Source organism: Ambystoma mexicanum, unplaced genomic scaffold (genome assembly GCF_040938575.1).
Source record: "Ambystoma mexicanum isolate Mex_15411 unplaced genomic scaffold, UKY_AmexF1_1 Mex_scaf38, whole genome shotgun sequence".
NCBI classification, from domain to species: domain Eukaryota; kingdom Metazoa; phylum Chordata; class Amphibia; order Caudata; family Ambystomatidae; genus Ambystoma; species Ambystoma mexicanum.
In genome coordinates, this window is record NW_027182453.1 from 424673 (window position 1) to 447812 (window position 23140).

At 46.1% G+C, this 23140-nt stretch overlaps 1 protein-coding gene and 1 pseudogene across 1 annotated transcript in view; one reads left to right on the forward strand and one right to left on the reverse strand.

Annotated features, from left to right (window-relative positions):
• The window catches only part of LOC138559108 (zinc finger protein 268-like), a 91107-nt gene extending 83513 nt beyond the window's left edge, over positions 1-7594 (reverse strand). The window contains exon 1 of the mRNA XM_069642679.1: positions 7285-7594. The gene's annotated coding sequence lies outside the window, so the exon portion shown is untranslated. The remainder of the gene's footprint in view (positions 1-7284) is intronic.
• Positions 7595-7884: 290 nt separating this feature from the next.
• Positions 7885-21277, forward strand: LOC138559110 (zinc finger protein 84-like; annotated as a pseudogene).
• Positions 21278-23140: the final 1863 nt, after the last annotated feature.

Here is a 23140-nt window from a genome sequence, read left to right on the forward strand (position 1 = left end):
TTAGTGGGCATTTAGTTAGTCAGCTCCCCACTGGCTGCCTATCCATGATAAAGTCCAGATCTAGCGATGCGCACACCTATTATTGAGTTTTTACAAAATATGCTGAATGTGTGTTGTTAATTCTGACAGAGTACGTTGTGGATGCGGGGGAGAACACGCAGCTCTAGCACTAAAAGCTGCTACTATGGAACAAGAAACAACTAGTGTCCCAATTAATGGACACTCCAGTCCCCTGCACACCAAAACTGTCTGGGAGAACTCAGTCAGGGTTCAAGCATGTTCATATACAATTAGACAATCGATTCATTTATGGTTTGTTCTGACAAAAGTAGTGGTAGACCTTTGTTTACATAACATCACTGACGTGATGTCCTCCTGCCCACATTGATGGGAAAACACGCGGTTCTTAAAGCAGCCATTTTGACCACAGTGTGCTGGTGTTTTTGCCCTCACAGCCGAACAAGACAAAAGTAAGACTCGGTACTGCTTATTTGGAACTTATTACATACCTGGAATAGCAATACCTATGGTTATACTCATGATACTGATCACTATATACCTCATATTTACAGAGTCAATTGAGCTGAATCCAGCCTTTCACTCTTTTGAGTTGAATTTACATCGACCACATCCAGATCCTCTTATTGACCTCTACATCTATGATTATTTGAATCCTTCACCGTGTGAGTATGTCTCACTGCTCTAACATTGATCATAAGTGTTTCTATATGCATGATTATATATTGTTAAGATTCTTTTATGATTACAGTATGCATATATGTTTTCAGAATATCTATGGTGAATAAGCACAGTTATAAGATGCCCATGAGGGGCCCCACTGCCTTCTACCTACTTGTGAGGTGGCTACCTCTATTATAAGGTAGGCATTACTCTAGTCAGACAACTCTATCCTACCAGTTTAAGTATGCATTTTGTACATTGTACCTTCCACATATTTTACAAAAGGTGGAGCAACATCCTTGTCCTTAGGTTGAAACTCATTCAGAGTACCTTTCCTTGGAAGAATTGATAAGTTTATTGAGTCGCAAGGTGACGTTATAGTGCACTTATCTGACATCACAGTCGAAATTAACATACTTAAATATAAAATATTGACTCTGCTAAAAGATCCTTGGACGTAAAGCATTTTTTTTCTCATTTACCTTTTTGTAGAAGCTTGAAGATACATTGTCACTTTATTTAAGAAGTATTGCACCTGACGAAGGCACTAGGATCCCGAAACACATAGAGCGCATGATTTTTGTTCATCATTATTTACTACATACTATATCACAAATTAAAGTTTGACTTTTGGATAATTGTTTAATTGTATATTTATTTTATTTCATTAATAAAGCTTGCAGAAACCCATAGGCATTGAGGCACTGTTACAAACCAGTTATTTGCATAAGAGATAAACAGACAGGTGAGCAGTTTGAATCAGAACACAATGTAGCATGTCTCTAGTAGGGAAGGCAATTAGGCGAACAACCAGGTTTTGAGGTATTTCTGGAAAAACTCAGTAAGAGGGTTCTGTGCTCAGAGCGGGAGGAAGTGAATTCCTTTGTTTGGCTGCAATGGATGGGAAGTTTGGGCCTCCAGCTTTTGCACGTCTGACTTTGGATTGCAGAGGTGGTGTGCTAGGTCATGGTAGGCTTTGATGACTGAGCGTTGCTGATTTTCTGAGAGTGGCGGGGGAGCACAGTGTTGGACAGGCATCTGTGAGTAAAGGGCATGCTTTTCAAAATTGCCTGTTCTTGGATACCAGCCAGTGAGCTGCTTTTCTAGCCGCAGAGATGCCTTCCCATTTGGGAATGTTGAGAGCTGTTTGGAGCCTAGAGAGACCGCTCCGCCTCCTCAAGCCCAGCACCCTCCTCCCAGACACTGCTCCGCCCGGATCTAGTTCCCATCTGAGGAACGGACCCTAGCAACGCAGTGTGTGCACACGTCGGGAGTGCACGCGACTAGTTCCCATCACGTTCCCATCACGGGATTAGCCCACTGTGCTTCTCAGCTACGTGCCAGGCTCACTTCAAAAACACTGCTTGTGTGCACATGCGCACTGTGCTTCTCAGCTACGTGCCAGGCTCACTTCTTCTTCTTCTTCTTCTTAATTATCGGAAACGTGGGCGGACCCACGCAGGCGCTTCCCCATCCTATAGGATGATGTGCACCGTACCCACTAATTATTATTTGACTCTATTTAAGCTCACAACTCCTCCCACCTCCCCGTCTGCCTCACAAAATCCAACATCACACTACTCCTCCTCCTGCCTCCCTCCCCATCACCTCCCAGTATAATCTTCTCACTCAGCTCAGCCACTCCCAGTGCATTCAATCGAACCCTCATCAATTATCTCTCCATAACATGTCTTTCACACCTAATCAAAAAATGTCCCACCGTTTCAGGTACCCCACACACCGCACAGTCCCTTGATTCACGCTTCCCTATTCTAAATAGACAGTCGTTCAGACCCACATGACCTATCCTCAACCGATTCAGCATCACCTCCTCCCCCCTTCTCCATTCTGAACTCCCTGCATCCACCTTCACCGACACTTTCCCACGAACACCGAACATCCACCTGCCCTTCACCCCATTCACCCACCTCTCCTGCCATTCATCCAGGACCCGTCTCATCATCACAGCCTTCACCTCATCCACACTCAAAGGCAACCTCACCTCAATCGCTTCCCTCCTCATACCCTCACCCGCCGCCAGATCCACCAACTCATTTCCCAAAATGCCACTGTGACTGGGAACCCACGCCAACTCCAAATCCATACCTCCGCGCACACACCGATCAATCTTCATCCTAATGTCCAAAATCACATCCTTCCTATCACCATCCCCTGCCACAATCGCCTGTAACCCACTCAATGAATCTGAGAACACCACCACTTTCTCATACCCCAACTCATACACCCTGTCAATCACCAATGCAATCGCCACCAACTCAGCCGTACAAATAGACACATCATTCGTTAGTCGTCCTATTTTATACTCCCCAATGCTTTCTAGATAATACGCCATTCCCACTCTCCCAGACGTAGGATCCTTTGAACCATCGTAAACACCTTATATCCTTCCTTTCCTGCCACATACTCCTGACCCAAAGCTTTGATCTCACCGCGCATACCTCTCTTCTTCGATACCACATTTGCCAACTCCAAACACACCTTTGGAGATCTCATCATCCACCTCGGCCTTCTCTCCAAATCAGTATCTGTCACAATCATCAAATCACCCACACCCCACTGCACTCCCTTCTCCCACATGTGAAACCCAAAAGTGCCCCCCTTCCTCCTCCACCGATCCCTGCAATAGTCAAACCTCCAGTTATACTTCAAACATTCACGCACCGGATGAGCCACACTCTTCGCACTACACTTCACCCACCATCTCATATTTAACGCATCCCTCCTCAACCCCAATGGCATCTCTCCCACAAGCACCTGTACCGCATTCACTGGGGGAGGACCTCATCACACCCGAACACACTCTCAATGCCCTCGCCTGTACTCTGTCTAACCGCAACTTCGGACTCGACGTATAACCCACTGACACCCGACACCCAAAATCCATCACACTCAAAATCAATCCTTTATACAACATTCTTAAACACTTCTGTTGCGCACCCCATTCTTTCCCAGTCACCGCCCTCAACAAATTCAGCCTGCGTTTACATTTATCCACCACACCATCCACTTGCACATTCCAATTCAACTTTCTATCCAGAATCACCCCCAAGTACCAAAACTCTTCCACGCTCTTCACCCTCACACCTTTCAAAACCAAATTCAACTCCTGCTGCACTCTTTTCCTTGAGAACACCATACTCACACTCTTATCTATAGATACCGAGAAACCCCATTTCCCACACCATTCCTCCATGCGTACAATCGCAGCTTGTAACCGTCTCTGTACCAACAACAAACACCGCCCTCTTACCCAGACCACACCATCATCCGCGAAGAAATCCACCTGGCACCCAATTCCTGCCAAAGCTCAAATCAACCCATCCACCATTGCATTAAACAGCATCGCACTAATCACACTCCCCTGAGGTGTCCCATTCTCCATCTTCCAAACTTCAGACAACACCCCCCTCACTCTCACCTGAAATGTCCTATCTGCCAAAAATGCCTTGATCCACCGAAACATTCTTCCCTTCACACCCATCTCCAACAGTCTCACTAACAACCCTCCCTTCCATACCATATCATACGCCTTCTCCAAATCCAAAAAGAACGCTCCCACCAACTCTCCATCACATAATGCCTCCTCCACCCCAGTCACTAATCTCACCAATGGATCAGCCACCGACCGATTCCTCCTGAACCCACTCTGAAAGTCACTCAAACATCCATTCGACTCTAGATAAAACCCCAATCGCTCAACCACCATCCGTTCCATAATCTTACACAACACAACAGTCAACGCAATCGGTCTATATGACTTACACTCTGTAGGAACCTTACCACCCTTCAAAATCGCCACTACAATCGCTCTTTTCCACATCTTCGGCAAAACTCCATTCTTCCAGATCTCATTGAACAACGCTAATACCTCCAACTTACATTCCTCAGGCAACTTCTCCAAAAATACATACATAATTCCATCCACCCCAGGGTTAGACCACTTCCCCTTCCGAATCGCTCCATTCAACTCTACCATTGAAAATGAAACCTCATATTGCTCCTCCCAAGACCCAACATTCGCCACCACCTCTCGCGTATCCTCCTCTACCGCACTCATTCGTATCCTCACCTCTTCTGGGAAGTTCCTTGAACTGTGAACCCCCGCAAAGTATTCCCCCAACATATTCGCCTTATCCCCATCCTCACTAATCACCTCTTCTCCTTTCAACAATACAGACATACCACCCTGCGACCTCATTAATCCGGACATCCGCTTGAACTGTTTCCAAACCTTACTCACACCAGAATCACTCCCCAGGGACCCACAATAGCCTCTCCAATATCCTCTCTTTCTTTCCCTAATCACCCTCTGCACCACCGCCTTAGCCTTCTTATATGCCACCAAATCCAGCAACATTCCCGTTCTCACCGCTCTTGCCCTAGCCTTCTTTCGTGCCGCCACTGCTCTTGAACATTCCACTGACCACCAAGGAACCTCTATCTTCCCACCCTTCCCCTTCTCAACCTCCGGAATTGCTGCCACAGACGCTGCTTTCATTCCTTGCACCAAATGCTCATTCCATTCATCCAATCCCCCCTCTCTTCCCCTTGGACCAATCAAATCTCGACACACTCCTTTGTTCACCTCCCAATCAGCCTTCTTAAAATTTAACCGACTTCCAGTCATACGTGACCTGATCCCTACCTCACCCCTCACAGTTACCAAAATAGCAGAATGATCACTCCCCATGTCTCCATCCTCACGCACCTTCCAATCACATTCTCCTGCAATTGCAGCAGTCACCCAGGTCAAATCCAAGCACGACAGCTTCCCAGTCCTCACATCCAACCTCGTACCCGACCCATCATTCAGCAATACCAGACTCAATTCATCCGCCATGTCTTCCAACAATTCTCCATTCATATCTGTCCTATCACTACCCCACAACGTGTTGGCACTGTTAAAATCGCCACACAAAACACACGGTCCCACATGTCCTCTTATCACTCCAGTCAACACACCCACTTCCACTACCTCACACGGATTATAATAATTCAGCACCAATACTTCCGATCCTCCTACCCGAATCCCTACCCCAATCACCTCTACTGCTCCATCCACCACAATTTCCCTTGCAATCAACCCCTTTCGAACTGCTAAAGCCACACCTCCCCCTCTCCCCTCCAACCTATCCTTACGAAACAGCTCAAAACCTGGTATCACAAATCTCAAATCATCCCTCAACCACGTCTCCTGAATACAAACCACATCAACATTCAACTCCTCACACAATACAGCTTTCAACTCCTGTCCATTCCTCAACAAACTCCTCGCATTCCACTGCAAAATCCTCATGCTGACACCCCACTCAACTTCCGCACTTTAGCAACCTTCTTAAACACATCTTCTTCTGATACATCTACAACATTCAAAAACCTTCTCGCGGCTTCCACTACTCCTTTCGTAAGGTCTGATGAACTGATGGACGCATTCCCCTGAACCAGATCCAGTACATTCACTATAAAACACAAAAATTCTGTTTTCGGAACAACCACCATTTCTACACCTTTCATTTCACCCAGCACTTTCTTTCTTCCCACAACCTCATCCACCACCAACTTTTTCTCACTCGACTCACTCACTACCCGTACTGGTTTCACCTTTGCAACAGCCTGCGCATAAGACAGACCTTCTGCCGCCCTCACCTGAACCACTTCTCTCGCCACCCTGTAACTCTCACATCTCCTAAATGCGGAAGAATGCTCCCCCCCACAATTCACACATTTCTCTGGAGTCCCCTCCTTACATTCCTTTATATCATGCTCTCCACCACACCTCCCACAATGTCTCTCATTCCTACATGCTCTCGCCACATGTCCAAACCGTTGACATTTATAACACCTTAATGGCATTGCCACATATGCCTCCACACAATACCTCTGATAAGCCATCTCCACCACCTCCGGACACTCCGTTCTCTCAAATCTCACTGCCACAGTTGTAGACACCACATCCCCATGTGCATCCCTCCTCCCCAACCTCCATGCCTCCACCACCCCCACTCCCGATAGTTGCTCCTCTACCTCAGACATACTCATAACCACTGGCACTCCATACAGCACTCCCTTACAAGACACTCCACTTTGATCAAACACTCTTACCGCATGCCTACCCAGACAATGTATCTCCAGAATCTTTGCTTTGCTAACAGCATCCAACCCCTCCACCAACAATCGACCCCCAGCCACCACTTGTACCCGGGAAACATCTCCCACTGCTGCCTTCAACCATCTAGCAATCTCCGTTGGATTTACCCCCAGAAACGTCTTATCACGATTTTCAGGCTTTAACACTACCTTCCACACTCTATCAGTCTGCATATTTTCTTCAGACATACTGTTCACTGAGGCTTCCAGCCCCTCCAAAACGCATTTTTCTGAAGCCCCCAACCCTGAAATGTCCCGGACCAGCCCCCCTTCATCATCCCTCTGAGGAGATCTGCTGCGATGCCGTCTCTCATTTCTCCCCTTGCCCCCCTCCACAGGTGTAAATTTCACAGAAGATGCCTTCCCCCTCTTTATCTCCTCCTCCTCCACCCCCCCCTTTCTTTCCAACCTTCCCTTTCCCTTACCCATTCTTACCGCCTCCTCTGAGCACTCTCACTCCTTGCATCCGACTCCAGAGACTGCTCCTTCTCCTCGAACCCAGCACCCTCCACCCAGTCACTGCTCCACCCTGCCTGGGTCCGCCTTCTCCGAAAGTCTCCTCTTTTCTGTAACAGAGCCACCGTCCCTAGTCCCTGGTAGAGGAACGGATCACTGCTAGTGTTCTCGCACTATTGCTCTTAGACGTCGCCAAAGAAACTCAGAGCCTCGTGGCCGGTTTTCACCCTCTACAGTCCATAATCCATTCAATCTCCATCCACCTACTCTCCAGCCCTGAGAACGCTCCCGTGCACCACAACCCGGAAGTCCTCTGTGTCTAGTTTCAGGCTCACTTCTAAAGCACGGCTTCTGTGCACATGCGCACTGTGCTTCTATAGCTACTTGCCAGGCTCACTTCTAAAACACTGCTTGTGTGCACATGCGCACTGTGATTCAATAGATACTTGCAAGGCTCACTTCAAAAGCACGGCTTCTGTGCACATGCGCACTGTGCTTCTATAGCTACTTGCCAGGCTCCCTGCAGACAGACTGTTTCTCTGCACATGCGCAGTATGAATTCTTTCCCACGCAGTATTTGAGGGCCATCAGATTGAAGACCCAGGGCCACCTTGTTTGCCTCGAGACCTGTTCTTTGGCTCTGGAGTTTTTCCCGCCTTTGCACCTCGTGGTGACATGAGAGAGGTGAGAGTTTTTTTTTTTATCCCTGACTGTAACTTGGGTCCTTTAGACCGGAGGACGTGGCAAATGATCCTACACCACGCTCGGCATTTGGCATGGCAATTGTACTAGCAGTGGCCTCAGAGGCAGTACTGAGAACTGGTGCAGGAGCCTTGCAATCATTAGGCACAGGAGCATTACAATCATTAGGTATGGCATTTGGCATGGCAATTGTGCTAGCAGTGGACTCAGGGGCAGTACTGAGAACTGGTGCAGGAGCTTTCCAATCATTAGGTATGGCATTTGGCATGGCAATTGTACTAGTAGTGGGCTCACAGGCAGTACTGAGAACTGGTGCAGGAGCCTTGCAATCATTAGGTGCGACATTTGGCATGGTAATTGTGCTAGCAGTGGACTCAGGGGCAGTACTGAGAACTGGTGCAGGAGCATTAAAATCATTATGTACGGCATTTGGCATGGCAATTGTGCTACCAGTGGGCTCGCAGGCAGTACTGAGAACTGGTGCAAGAGCATTGCAATCATTAGGTACAGCATTTGGCATGCCATTTCTACTAGCAGTGGGCTCGCGGGCAGTGCTGAGAACTGGTGCAGAAGCCTTGCAATCATTAGGCACACAATCATTCCAATCATTAGGTACGACATTTGACAAGGCAATTGTGCTAGCAGTGGGCTCGCAGGCAGTACTGAGCAATGGTGCAAGATCCTTGCAATCATTAGGTATGGCATTTGGCATGGCAATTTTACTGGCAGTGGGCTCGTAGGCAGTACTGAGAACTGGTGCAGGAGCATTACAATCATTAGGCGCAGGAGCATTACAATCATTAGGTAGGCATTTGTCATGGCAATTGTATTAGCAGTGGGCTCGCAGGCAGTACTGAGAACTGGTGCAGGAGCATTGCTATAATTAGGCACAGGAGCATTACAATCATTGGGTAGGAATTTGGCATGGCAATTGTGCTAGCAGTGGGCTCGAAAGCAGTACTGAACTGGTGCAGGAGCCTTGCAGTCATTAGGTATGGCTTTTGGCATGGCATTTGTACTAGCAGTGGGCACGAAGGCAGTACTGAGAACTAGTGCAGAAGCCTTGCAATCATTAGGCACAGGAGCATTACAATCATTAGGTAGGCATTTGTCATGGCAATTGTATTAGCAATGGGCTCGCAGGCAGTACTGAGAACTGGTGCAGGAGCATTGCAAACATTTGGTATGGCATTTGGCATGGCAATTGTACTAGCAGTGGGATCGCAGGCAGTACTGAGAACTGGTGCAGTAGCCTTGCAATCATTAGGTATGGCATTTGTCATGGCATTTGTAATAGCAGTGGGATCACAGGCAGTATATAGAACTGGTGCAGTAGCCTTGCAATCATTAGGTACGGCATTTGGCATGGCAATTGTGCTAGCAGTGGGCTCTAAGGTAGGACTGAGAAGTGGTGCAGGAGCATTGCAATCATTAGGTTTGGCATTTGGCATGGCATTTGTATTAGCAATGGGCTCGGAGGCAGTACTGAGAACTGGTGCATGAGCTTTGCAATTATTAGGTATGGCATTTGGCATGGCAATTGTAGCAGTGGACTCGTAGGCAGTACTGAGAACTGGTGCAGAAGCATTGCAATCATTAGGTTGGCATGGCACTACTATTGTACTGGCAGTGGGATCGCAGGCAGTATTGAGAACTGGTGCAGGAGCCTTGCAATCATTAGGCACAGGAGCATTACAATCATTAGGTACAGCATTTGGCATGGCATTTTTATTAGCAGTGGGCTCGGAGGCAGTACTGAGAACTGGTGCAGGAGCTTTGCAATTATTAGGTATAGTATTTGGCATGACAATTGTGCAAGCAGTGGGCTCTAAGGCAGTACTGAGAACTGGTGCAGGAGCTTTGCAATTATTAGGTATGGCATTTGGCATGGCAATTGTAGTAGCAGTGGACTCGGAGGCAATACTATTGTACTGGCAGTGGGATCGAAGGCAGTATTGAATACTGGTGCAGTAGCCTTGCAATCATTAGGTATGGCATTTGTCATGGCAATTGTACTAGCAGTGGGATCGCAGGCAGTACTGAGAACTGGTGCAGTAGCCTTGCAATTACTAGGTATGGCATTTGGCATGGCAATTGTACTAGCAGTGGACTCTGAGGCAGTACTGAGAACTGGTGCAGGAGCCTTGCAATCATTAGACACAGGAGCATTACACTCATTAGGTATGGCATTTGGCATGGCAATTGTGCTAGCAGTGGGCTCTAAGGTAGGACTGAGAACTGGTGCAGGAGCCTTGGAATCATTAGGCACAGGAGCATTACAATCATTAGGTATGGCATTTGGCATGGCATTTGTACTAGCAGTGGGCACGGAGGCAGTACTGAGAACTGGTGCAGGAGCTTTGCAATTATTAGGTACGGCATTTGGCATGGCAATTGTAGTAGCAGTGGACTCGGAGGCAATACTATTATACTGGCAGTGGGATCGAAGGCAGTATTGAGAACTGGTGCAGTAGCCTTGCAATCATTAGGTATGGCATTTGTCATGGCAATTGTACTAGCAGTGGGATCGCAGGCAGTACTGAGAACTGGTGCAGTAACCTTGCAATCATTAGGCACATGAGCATTACAATCCTTATTTATGGCATTTGTCATGGCAATTGTACTAGCAGTGGGCTTGCAGGCAGTACTTAGAACTGGTGCAGGAGCATTACAGTCATTAGGTATAGCATTTGGCATGGCAATTGTGCTAGCAGTGGGCTCTAAGGCAGTACTGAGAACTGGTGCAGGAGCCTTGGAATCATTAGGCACAGGAGCATTGCAATCATTAGGTATGGCATTTGGCATGGCATTTGTATTAGCAGTGGGCTCGGAGGCAGTACTGAGAACTGGTGCAGGAGCTTTGCAATTATTAGGTATGGCATTTGGCATGGCAATTGTAGTAGCAGTGGACTTGTAGGCAGTACTGAGAACTGGTGCAGAAGCATTGCAATCATTAGGTTGGCATGGCAATACTATTGTACTGGCAGTGGGATCGCAGGCAGTATTGAGAACGGGTGCAGGAGCCTTTCAATCATTAGGCACAGAAGCATTACAATCATTAGGTACAGCATTTGGCATGGCAATTGTGCTAGCAGTGGGCTCGTAGGCAGTACTGAGAACTGGTGCAGAAGCATTGCAATCATTAGGTTTGGCATGGCAATTGTACTAGCAGTGGGCTCAGAGGCAGTACTGGGAACTGGTGCAGGAGACTTACAATCATTAGGCACACAAGCATTCCAATCATTAGGTAGGCATTTGTCATGGCAATTGTGCTTGCATTGGGCTCGCAGGCAGTACTGAGAACTGGTGCAGGAGCATTAGAATTACTAGGTATGGCATTTGGCATGGCAATTTTACTAGCAGTGTGCTCGGAGGCAGTACTGAAAACTGGTGCAGGAGCCTTCCAATTATTAGGCACAGGAGCATTACAATCATTAGTTATAGCATTTGGCATGGCAATTTTAGTAGCAGTGGGCTCGCAGACAGTACCGCAAACTGGCGCGTGAGCATTACAATCATTAGGTATGGCATTTGGCATGGCAATTGTACTAGCAGTGGGCTCGTAGGCAGTACCGAGAACTGGTGCAGGAGCCTTGCAATCATTAGGCACGCAAGCATTCCAATCATTAGGTACGGAATTTGGCATGGCAATTGTGCTAGCAGTGGGCTCGGAGGCAGTACTGAGAACTGGTGCAGGAGCATTGCAATCATTAGGTACAGCATTTGGCATGGCAATTGTGCTAGCAGTGGGCTCGTGGGCAGTACTGAGAACTGGTGCAGGAGCCTTGCAATCATTAGGCACACAAGCATTCCAATCATTAGGTACGGAATTTGGCATGGCAATTGTGCTAGCAGTGGGCTCGGAGGCAGTACTGAGAACTGGTGCAGGAGCATTCCAATCATTAGGTACGGAATTTGGCATGGCAATTGTGCTAGCAGTGGGCTCGGAGGCAGTACTGAGAACTGGTGCAGGAGCATTGCAATCATTAGGTACAGCATTTGGCATGGCAATTGTGCTAGCAGTGGGCTCGTGGGCAGTACTGAGAACTGGTGCAGGAGCCTTGCAATCATTAGGCACACAAGCATTCCAATCATTAGGTACGGCATTTGGCATGGCAATTGTGCTAGCAGTGGGCTCGTGGGCAGTACTGAGAACTGGTGCAGGAGCCTTGCAATCATTAGGCACACAAGCATTCCAATCATTAGGTACGGCATTTGGCATGGCAATTGTGCTAGCAGTGGGCTCGTGGGCAGTACTGAGAACTGGTGCAGGAGCATTACAATCATTAGGCGCAGGAGCATTACAATCATTAGGTATGGAATTTGTCATGGCAATTGTGCTAGCAGTGGGCTCGGAGGCAGTACTGAGAACTGGTGCAGGAGCATTGCAATCATTAGGTACAGCATTTGGCATGGCAATTGTGCTAGCAGTGGGCTCGTGGGCAGTTCTGAGAACTGGTGCAGGAGCATTGCAATCATTAGGCAGAAGAGCATTGCAATCATTAGGTACAGCATTTGGCATGACAATTTTACTAGCAGTGGGCTCAGAGGCAGTACTGAGAACTGGTGCAGGAGAATTTGCTATCATTTGGAGGAGTTGTTGGGAAACAAGTTAATCAAGTTGTGTTATGGGTAGTGTAGTAAAGAATGTTAACTATGTTAGAAGATTTGGACTATGACTAGTGCTGTTTGGAACAATGCAAAAATGTGTTTGCGAAACAGATGCATATCTTGGTTAGTTTTGTGCTGGTGATTTTATAAGAGAAATGCGGAGTGAGGCAGCAGAGTGTAGTTGCAGACATTGGCAGACTGTGTCCGGTGTCCTGGAACCGGAGTCTTTCTACTATTGTGGAAGTTGGAGCCTGTTACCATTCAACACCTTTAAAAATCAATTGCGGCTGCAGAGCGGGCTACAGAGTGAGGCAACAGAGTGTAGCTGCAGACCTTGGCAGACTGTGGCGGGCAGTGCGGCTTGGGCGTCTGCAAAAGGTGAAGAGGTAAAGGATTTTCAATCAAGGAAAACACGGTGTGTGTGCTTTCTTTTTTAATTGTGCTTCCTGGCTCGGATCTCGCTTTCCGCAAGTACCTTATGAGGAGTTAACGTATTATTGACATTAGCAACACTCAATCAGTTACGACTGTCTGCTTCAAGGTACTTTGCCTCTCGAACGGATTTTGACATTATTGTTTGCTTTAGCTGCTAGCCGCTGCAGCGTCCGTGATAGCCACTGATAGCTGCTGCGGCGTCCGTGTTCTGAGACGACACAGTGATACACATACAGTCGGCTCGATTTGCATATCCTGTGAATAGTGCCCATTACCGATTTATGAGTCGGGTGGGGACTGCGGGTAACTTACCTTTGACCCACCCGACGGTTGTTGGGCTAGTTGCGTCATCACTGTGAAATTGCTCTCTTGCCGAGTAAACCAGGCAAAGTCCTCTGCTCGGGTGGGGACTGCGTTCCGGCTGCTCTGTTATCGGGTGGTTGCAGCACATTACTCTACTCTTCTATGAGTTCGGTTAAGTTTCTTTTCTCCTTGGGGGGGAAGGAAAGGAAGAGAAGAAGGGAAAGAGAAGAGAGCCAAGGGAAAAAAAAGGGGGGAGGAGAAAGAGAGACCTCTACCTTTGATCTAATGAAGACCTATAATTTGAGAAGTGCATCAGCTGGCTTAGACCTCCGTACTCCCGAATTAGAGGATTGTGGCACCAGTTCATCTATTACACCAAGAGTTAACAGAATCACAGCTTTCGAGGCCTTGAGGAGTTGGAGATTGACGTGCATCCGAGAATGGATTGCAAGAAGACAGACAGAGATGGTAGCGTGAAGGGAATCGGAAAACAAGGAAAAGAAAAACATATATGAGAATCGTCCGCATAGAAATAACTTTCATCAAAGATCCTAATCTACCAGCCAACGCATTCTTTACATTCTCTTGACCAACATCTGCTGGTGGTACCTCGTTCTAGATCAGTTTATTGGGTAACAGATGATTCTCTTCCAGGGGGGACCTCGGCTGTGGAATGACCTTCTTTTGGAACTCCGTCAAATAGACTCTTACAATTGTGTTAGAAAAAGTTTATAAACTAACTTGTTCAGCTGAGTTGGCTGTTGTTGGTGTTTTGTTATAACAGCTGCGTCCATATGCAGGTTCCCTGCTTGGTTCCCAGAGATATGCACTTCATAAATAATTAAATCAAATCAAATGAGGAGATAGCCCAAACGAAGAGGAAATATTAGCGTGACACAATTTAGTAGGGGAAAAGTGGAAGAACATTTCCTAGCCCAGGAAATTGAGAAAAAATGATTAGATAGATAGAAGGAAGACCATTGCAGAAAGGACCCAAAGAAGTCCTGCGACAATGAGTAAGAGTGGCTCTACTGGACCTTCAAATCCAAATGGATACTATTAGAGACTCACGCAAACTATGTATTCTCCTGCTATTAGACCTTTCTGCTGCGTTCGACTTAGTGGATCATGTGCTACCCTAGCTAATGACTTCAATTTTTCCACGGATGCAACCAGGTGGATTAAATCCTTCCTAGCTGAGCGAACTTCTAGAGTCACTATAGGAAAGGAAGCAGCTGACCCCATCTCCGTCCCCATTGGAGTGCCACAAGGCTCCTGCCTTTCACCCACACTTTATAACGCATACACTAAGCTCCTATTCTCAGCGTTAGATGATATGGGTGTCATCTACACCAACTTTGGAGATGACACCCAGATCCTCATCCCGCTCTCAGGCAACTACACCCAAGATACCTTATTCATTAATAAAATATATGCTATCATTCAAAACTGGTTGGCTCTAAATAGCCTTTGTCTCAACGATGAGAAGAACAAAATTTTGATGGTGGGCTCTCAATCTAACATTAGCACCCTCCACTCTGACTATGCATCCATCAACATTGATGGTACCACCAAACCAGTCTCAAAACAAGTAAAAACCCTAGGAGTTTACTTGGATTCCAATCTCTCCATGACTAAACATATCAGTAATCTCTTGTCCACCACAGCATGCACAGCGAAATTAATCTCACTAAGTGGACAATTCCTCACCCCTACCAACTGCGTCACCCTGCGTCATTCCTTTACGGGAATAGTATAGTACAGCAAGTGAGAAAAGAGAACTAAAGATGGTGGCTAGATATTTCCCTCCTTCCTTTACGGGAATAGTATAGTACAGCAAGTGAGAAAAGAGAACTAAAGATGGTGGCTAAATATTTCCCTCCTTCCTATACGGGAATAGTATAGTACAGCAAGTGAGAAAAGAGAGCTAAATATGGTGGCTAGATATTTCCCTCCTTCCTTTACGGGAATAGTATAGTACAGCAAGTGAGAAAGGAGAACTAAAGATGGGAGTTAGATAACAGATGTGTGGCTGTATATAGCCAATAAGGCTATTGTAATCAAGTAAATGAATAGGAGCGTAGTAAAGGCCTAGAGATGAAGCGCTGAGAGGGCTGCTCCCTCCAGCAAGGTAAATCGGGGGAGGGGAAGCGAGTCAGAGAAGTGTAGATTGTGGCTGCTTGTAGAATTGTCTAAACAGGAGAGAGGAGCTACATAGTTTAACAGTTTACGCTATTGGAGCTATAAATGCGACACACGCATTTAACAATGGGTGAACAGGCCCAGGCTTTGTCTAGCAGTAAAGCCAACAATACAATAGTGAGCCAAATGTTGGAAAGCATGTTAAACAAAGTAATTGACATAAACCATTTAATGTGACTCCTGCACGGATCTGAATTATGTTTGAGCGGCAGAACTATGTTTTGTGGTCTGTGGATATGTTTGTAGTCTGGGAAAAGTGGTGGGCAAGTTGAATGGATGATTATGGGAGAGCGGAGTTGTGTGTTTAAGGGTATAAGAAGATAAGTCAGGTGTGAGTGTTGATGGGACATCAGAGATCTGGAGGTATGCATTGATAGGTTAAGCCCCGGGGTGCAAGAGGGTGTGTGTGTGTATGATGGATGAGCATGTGGTTGAAGGATGAGCTGGTCATTAGCGCGCGTGCACTGCAATGTGACGATACTAAATACAAGACAACATGATGCAAAGTGTTACAGACAAACAGCTGCTGTTTTTACAATATCTGCGCATTTGGAGCAATAGAAGCGGTACAAGCGATTATCATAAGGAGTAAAGGCTCTAGCATTAACTAGCAAGAGGCTCTGGCATTAACTAGCAAGAGGCTCTGGGATTAACTAGCAAGAGGCTCTGAGATTAACTAGCGAGAGGCTCTGGCATTAACTAGCAAGAGGCTCTGGCATTAACTCACAGGAGGCTCTGGGATTAACTAGTAAGAGACTCTGGAATTAACTACCAAGAGACTCTGGAATTAACTAGCAAGAGACTCTGGAATTAACTAGCAAGAGGCTCTGGGATTAACTAGCAAGAGGCTCTGGGATTAACTAGCAAGAGGCTCTGGGATTAACTAGCAAGAGGCTCTGGCATTAACTAGCGAGAGGCTCTGGGATTAACTAGCAAGAGGCTCTGGGATTAACTAGCGAGAGTCTAAGGGATTAACTAGCGAGAGGCTCTGGCATTAACTAGCGAGAGGCTCTAGTATTAACTAGCGAGAGGCTCTGGTATTAACTAGCGAGAGGCTCTGGGATTAACTAGCGAAAGGCTAAGGGATTAACTAGCGAGAGGCTCTTGCATTAACTAGCAAGAGGCACTGGTATTAACTAGCAAAAGGCTCTGGGATTAACTAGTGACAGGCACTGGGATTAACTAGCGAGAGGCTGTGGCATTAACTAGTGAGAGGCTCTGGGATTAACTAGCAAGAGGCTCTTGCATTAACTAGCAAGAGGCTCTGGTATTAACTAGCGAGAGGCTTTGGGATTAACTAGCAAGTAAAGGCAACACAGCAGTAAAGAGCTGGAGGCTGTAACACGAACTGAGAGGCCCAGCAGGGGGAACACAGGATGCACAGGAGCAATAGTGCATGATCCATGCACGCACTTCAATATGAAGGAACTGGCTGAATAGCTGACACATGAATACCTTGTAATGTCGGTGCAGATGCAGGTTTGGTGACTAGAATTAAAAGCAAGTTGGCAAGAGGAAGATTGTGCCCTCCCTCGCCCTTTTTATTGCTTTTTTCTGCGCATGCTCCAGCTAGATCTAAGCTGCAAATCGTAAGTAGCACAGGCACCGACAGGTAAATAACTGCTGTAGTTTGTTTCTCTGCACAGGTTGTTCTATGCTTCTGAGATAGCCTGTCTCCCATCCTGCGCTCCTGGGCCCTTCATATTCTCCTGTCTTGTCTCATTCCTCCTTCCTGCCTCATCCTTGTGCTGATGTTCAGATCCAGGTTTAGGGTCCATGTATGTGGCTCAGTGGACTAATGCATTCTCTAGAAGGATCCATGTGTGTGTCCTCATAGTCACTTGTCCACCCATCCCTTCATCTATCAAAGATTAACAGAATGAGTACCGCTGAGTTGTGTAACAATGAACATCTGTTAGCTTCTGTCTAACACCAAAATGCACCAGTGGAGGGGAGCTGCACTCTACAAATTCACCTATTATGTTATGCTATGTTAATACATTCCTCTGCCGTCCTATTAATAAGTAATTCGCTATTGAACCTGAATGGTGGATCACAGCACTTTGCTATGGGGGTGAAGGAGTGGAGTTCTACACGTGAATTAAATAGGCACATTGGTTGCACAGATGCTGGCAATGGCATTCTCGCACGTTCAGATCATGGATCTGTGGGATTATGTTGCACAGATTCCCCTGGAGTAAGGTGAGTAGAATCTGCACTGTGGATCAACACGAATCATGTGTGTGTAATCACTAAATGGTGTAAATCAATTCTTGGATATTGGCAGTGATGGGGCAACATCCCCATTGGTTACTAGGAATGTGATGAAAGCAGTTCTTGGTCACAGCACAGAGGGTACAGGGGCACGCTGAGATTCAATCTAAGGTTCAATTATCAGACTCCAGAAAAAGGGGTCTGGGTCAGGTTAGAGGAGCCTGGTAAGTAACAGGGTATCGGCAGAAATGATCGAATACAAAAATACCTAATGAGAAATGACCGAATTTCTTTGGTCAAATTCATAGGATATTTCTGTTCATTTTCATTAAAAATAGATGTGGGGTGGGGTAAAGGGGATAGGTTAAGGTAGGGGGAATTGATGGGGAAGCGGGGGTCGCCCTCCCACGCATTATTTAAAAAAAAGTATAGAAAAAAACCAGTCATTTCTCATTAGGTCATTTTTATTCGATCATTTCACGGTCATCCAAATAACAGACCCATTTACACACACACACACACACACACACACACTCCTTAACAATATAACAGGGTGTGTACCTCCTCCTGAAAAGTACACAGTGGTAAACAGGGAAACAGACGTGGGACCCCTCTGACCAATTAAATCCAGTACTTGGCAGTGGGCCATTTGTATAAACAGTTACGAAGGCAAATGGGGTGATATTGGGGAATTCAGGGAGTCTCTCATACACTTTACCTCATTGACAGAAATGTCTTTCTATTGGTCTCTGACACAAGCTTGTTTTTCCTGTCAATCCTGGGGCAGGGGGGTGGGTTTGGATTTTATCTAGGTTTAAAGTCCATGTTTGAATGTATGGCCGGCATGACCTGTGCCATTCTCACTGTGGGAAGAGTTTAGCGCTTTCTCTTTAAATCATAATTCTGCCCTTGTTCCCTCAATGGTGCTGTTGATTATATTATTCATGTTTGGGAAAAATACACATTTGGCCAAATGTAATGGAGTCCATAGTGATTACGTAATAGACTGGTCAAACATGTGCCCGATTGGTGCCACACACCTACCTATATCATTTGTGTATGGAAATTGTGAGCTCCCATGAGCTCATTTAGACATTAGAGAATAAACAAAATGGTAGAACATATATACATGCTCCTGAAGAGTAAAATATCCATTTACAATGTTTGTTCACACAGCCTGTGTGTTTTTCCTAAAATTGTGGCGGCTAACATTTCCGACATAAAAATGAATCACACTATTCCTGCTGCATGTTACCTCTGTCACATCAAATGTTCTCATTTGAGCACCGCTACTCTGCCACCTATTAGGGTGCCTTTCCCCGGTAGATGGCACTTCAAAGTCGTATAAATTACTACATGAGTTAACATTGCTACTACTGAGTAAAGTCTTCTTGTTACATGTGATGCCTGCTATTGTGAACGTGTTGAAACTAATAATGTGCATCTCCTTTTATGTTAATAGGTGACTTATGCCCCAGAAATGCAAAAACAGTGATTGTTCGATTCTCTGGACTATCGCAGTGAACAGCTTCATTGTTAAAATATGTAATTTCCAAGCATCTTAGAAGTGTGCAAGTTTGAGATGCCATTGTCTTTTCAGAGTATTCAGGAACTGAGAATGAGAAGCTTGTTGGATACATGATGGCTTCCATCCATGCAACCCCTTCGTGATAACATGCAGTAACCAAGTCTGTTCATTCTGTCAATCCTGGGGGAGAGCGCTGTCTAGCACGAAAATTACTAAGTGTTATGTGCAGTAAGAAAATCACTTCTCATTTGTGCTCTGAATTTGGGAGAAGGTTCAGTGAAAGGGGCCCTCTGACAAAATAAACTGGCAAGACATTTTATATAGGCACATAATGTGTGAACAATTGCCATCTCAGGAACATACTTATTGCCCACATGAGGACATGGGTGAAAAACCTTATCAGTGCATTGAATTTGAGAATAGTGTCCATTTGCTTGATACACTTCTCTGCTGCCAGAAAATGCATACAGGAGAGAAACCACATGTCTGCATCGAATGTGGCAAAGGGTTTGCTCAGATGGGAGATATTGCTATCCACCAGGGAACGCATAGAGGCAAGACATTGCATGTCTGCAGTGAATGTGGGAAAGGGTTTACTGCAAAGAGAGAGCTTGCTATCCACCACAGAACACATACAGGTGAGAAACCTTATGAGTGCAGTGAATGTGGGAAAGGGTTTGCGCAAAAGGGAGTTTTTACTATTCACCAGAGAACACATACAGGTGAGAAACCTTATGAGTGCATTGAATGTGGGAAAGGGTTTGCTCAGAAGGGAGTTCTTACTATACACCAGAGAACACATACAGGTGGGAAACCTTATGAGTGCACTGAATGTGGGAAAGGTTTTGTTTTGAAATAATTCCTTAATAACCACCAGAGAATACATACAGGCGAGAAACCTTATGTGTGCATTCAATGTCGCAAAGGGTTTGCTCAGAAGGGACATCTTATTCGCCACCACAGAACACATACAGGTGAGAAACCCTATGAGTGCACTGAATGTGGGAAAGGTTTTGCTCGGAAACTTTGCCTTAAAAACCACCAGAGAATACATACAGGTGAGAAGAAACCTTATGATTGCATTGAATGTGGGAAAGATTTTGCTCAGAAGGGACATCTTATTATCCACCAGAGAACACATACAGGTGAGAAACCTTATGAGTGCACTGCATGTGGGAAAGGGTTTGCTACAAAGGGAGAGCTTACTATCCACCAGAGAACACATACAGGTGAGAAACCTTATGAGTGCACTGCATGTGGGAAAGGGTTTGCTACAAAGGGAGAGCTTACTATCCACCAGAGAACACATACAGGTGAGAAACCTTATGTGTGCACTGAATGTGGGAAAGGGTTTGCTCGTAAGGGACACCTTATTATGCACCAGAGAACACATTCAGGAGAGAAACCTTACGAGTTCATTGATTGTGGAAAAGTGTTTGCTTGCAAGGGAGAACTTACTCTCCACTAGAGAAACCCATAAAGTTTCAAAACCACATGAGTGCGGTGAATGTGGGAATTGGTTTCCTCAGAAGAGATATCTTATTAGCCACTAGAGAACACATACTGGTGTGAAACCTTATTGGTGCACTGAATGTGGAAAATGCTTCAGTAGGAACAGTCACGCATGCCTGGGTCTATTTCAGCTTAGTGAATGTGGCGAATACTTCAGTACATGGGATGTTCTTATTATCGGTATTGTACTAAAATGTCACCCTCATTTGTGTACCCCCGCAGTCACTGCAACTTTGGGGGTGCACAAACTGAGGGCAGCATTTACTGCGCTCAAGCATAGCAGGTTGCCGGGGTGACCCCCACTCTGCTTGGGTGCTGTAATGTGAGCGGGGAGTTGCGGGGGTGTCCCTGCTTACCATTTTGGTAAGTGAGGGACAAGAAAGAAAAAAAAAGAAAAGCACCCTGCAGCGTCAACTCTAACCCATGTTAGTGGGAGGAGCTGATGCCGCAGGGATAGCAGGGTGCAGGCGGCACACAAAGAAGTGTGCCGCCGTAAAAGTAAATTGGGGGGAGGGAAAAGCAGGCCGGGGGAAGCAGGCACAGTGATCTATATGATCACTGCGCTGTGCCGTAACTGGCATTGGCATTTTTGGCCATCACAGTTACCTTTAAATCTATCCCTCTAGATGAGGAGGTGGTGTACCTTTCTTTGGTTTTTGCTCCCATTATCTGGAACGCCCTCTGTCTAAAATTGCACGCCACCACTGGCCACATGACCTTCAGATGCTTGCTGAAGACCTATCTTTTCTGGTTTGTCTTCCCTTCATTTTGCTGGATTTGCCTATGTTTGAATGTCCACCTGCTCTTAGAACCCATAAACCTTTGGGTGAATAAGTGCCATAGAAAATTATTTTTTTTATTAAAAAAGGCAGCTCTTAATACCAGCCCTACAGATAAGTGGTGTATTAATCATTTACTCCCCGAGAATACTCCCTGAAAAAAAGTAGCAAAAATCCCAACTATAAAATTGGAAGCAATGGACAAATAGGTGCCAGCCTTCCTGCTTTCTCCCACTAAGGTCCATGAATATGTTCAGCCCAGTGATGCCAGCCAGGCAGTACCAGTGGATAGTGGTCTACAGGGATTTCTGCCAGATATGTAGAGAAACTATAAAGTAAAAATTTATATTTTATTTTACATGGATTGCAATTTGTAAATAAGTGTAAATTACAAAGAGTTCCAATTATTTTCTACTTAAGTAAAAAGAACACATTTCTGCCTCACAGTAATGTTTTTTCAGATGGTTGTTCCTGTCACGGATTCCTTTTTTATGATATCCATATTCTCCGGATACCTTTCCACTGCTAGGGGGCACCGCACAGCTCTGCCGCCTCTATGCGCCCCATTATAAGCAGCGGTTCTGCGATCCATGTCCTCAGTTCCGCCCTCTTTCCCTAGCACTCTGACTCTGAAGGACTGTAGAACTGACGGTGTGCTAGCTTCCCGCAGGAGGGGCAAGTAGGAAGAGCGATTATGAATATGTGCCAGGAAGATCCATCAGAAAGAACATTAGCAAGAGATAAATGATTTGTTTTCCTAATGAATTCCTTCCTGCCATAGATTCATCATCTATGATAGACTCTCAATGCAGTATGTAATCTGGAGGAGGGAGGAAAGCAAGAACAGCACCTAAACTAGACAGCTCTGTAGGACTGCCATATCAAAATGGGAATCCTAGCCCGCAAGGAAATCCAAGCAATAATACTTGGCAAACATGTGCAGAGACACCCATGTTTCCACCTGGAAAATGTCCAGGACAGGCGACCCCCCTCTCTGCAGGGCAGAGGTGGCAGCCCCTCCTGGTAGAATGAACCCAGGCACCCTCAGCCACATCCTTCCCACCCAGACCATAGCATTCTGAGATGCAGAGAATGATCCACCTGGACAGGGTCTGTTTGGTCACATCCCTTCCAGCACAAACACCAGCGTAGCCAACAAAAAGCTGGTCATCCTTCCTAGCATCTCAAGTATGAGAGACGTAGTACTTTAGGTGAGGTACTGGGTCCAATTGATGAAGTCCATCCTCTGCCTTGGAAGGGCGAGGCAAAGGGAAGACCACAGGAAGATGGATCTGAGAGTGATGGAAATCTGAGACCATCCTCTGCAGAAAGGAGGATCTCACTCTGTCACCTTCCCTTTGGAAACAAATGGGGGTAAAGCAGATAAACACTGGACCTCACTCACACATCTCGCGGACGTGATGACAACCAGGAAAATTACCTTAAGGGTGAGCAATCTAATAGAACAGGAATGCAGGGTCTCAAACGGAGCGCCCATACGAAAAGTTACAACTAAATTCAATTCCCACACCGGAACTACAAGCTTGCG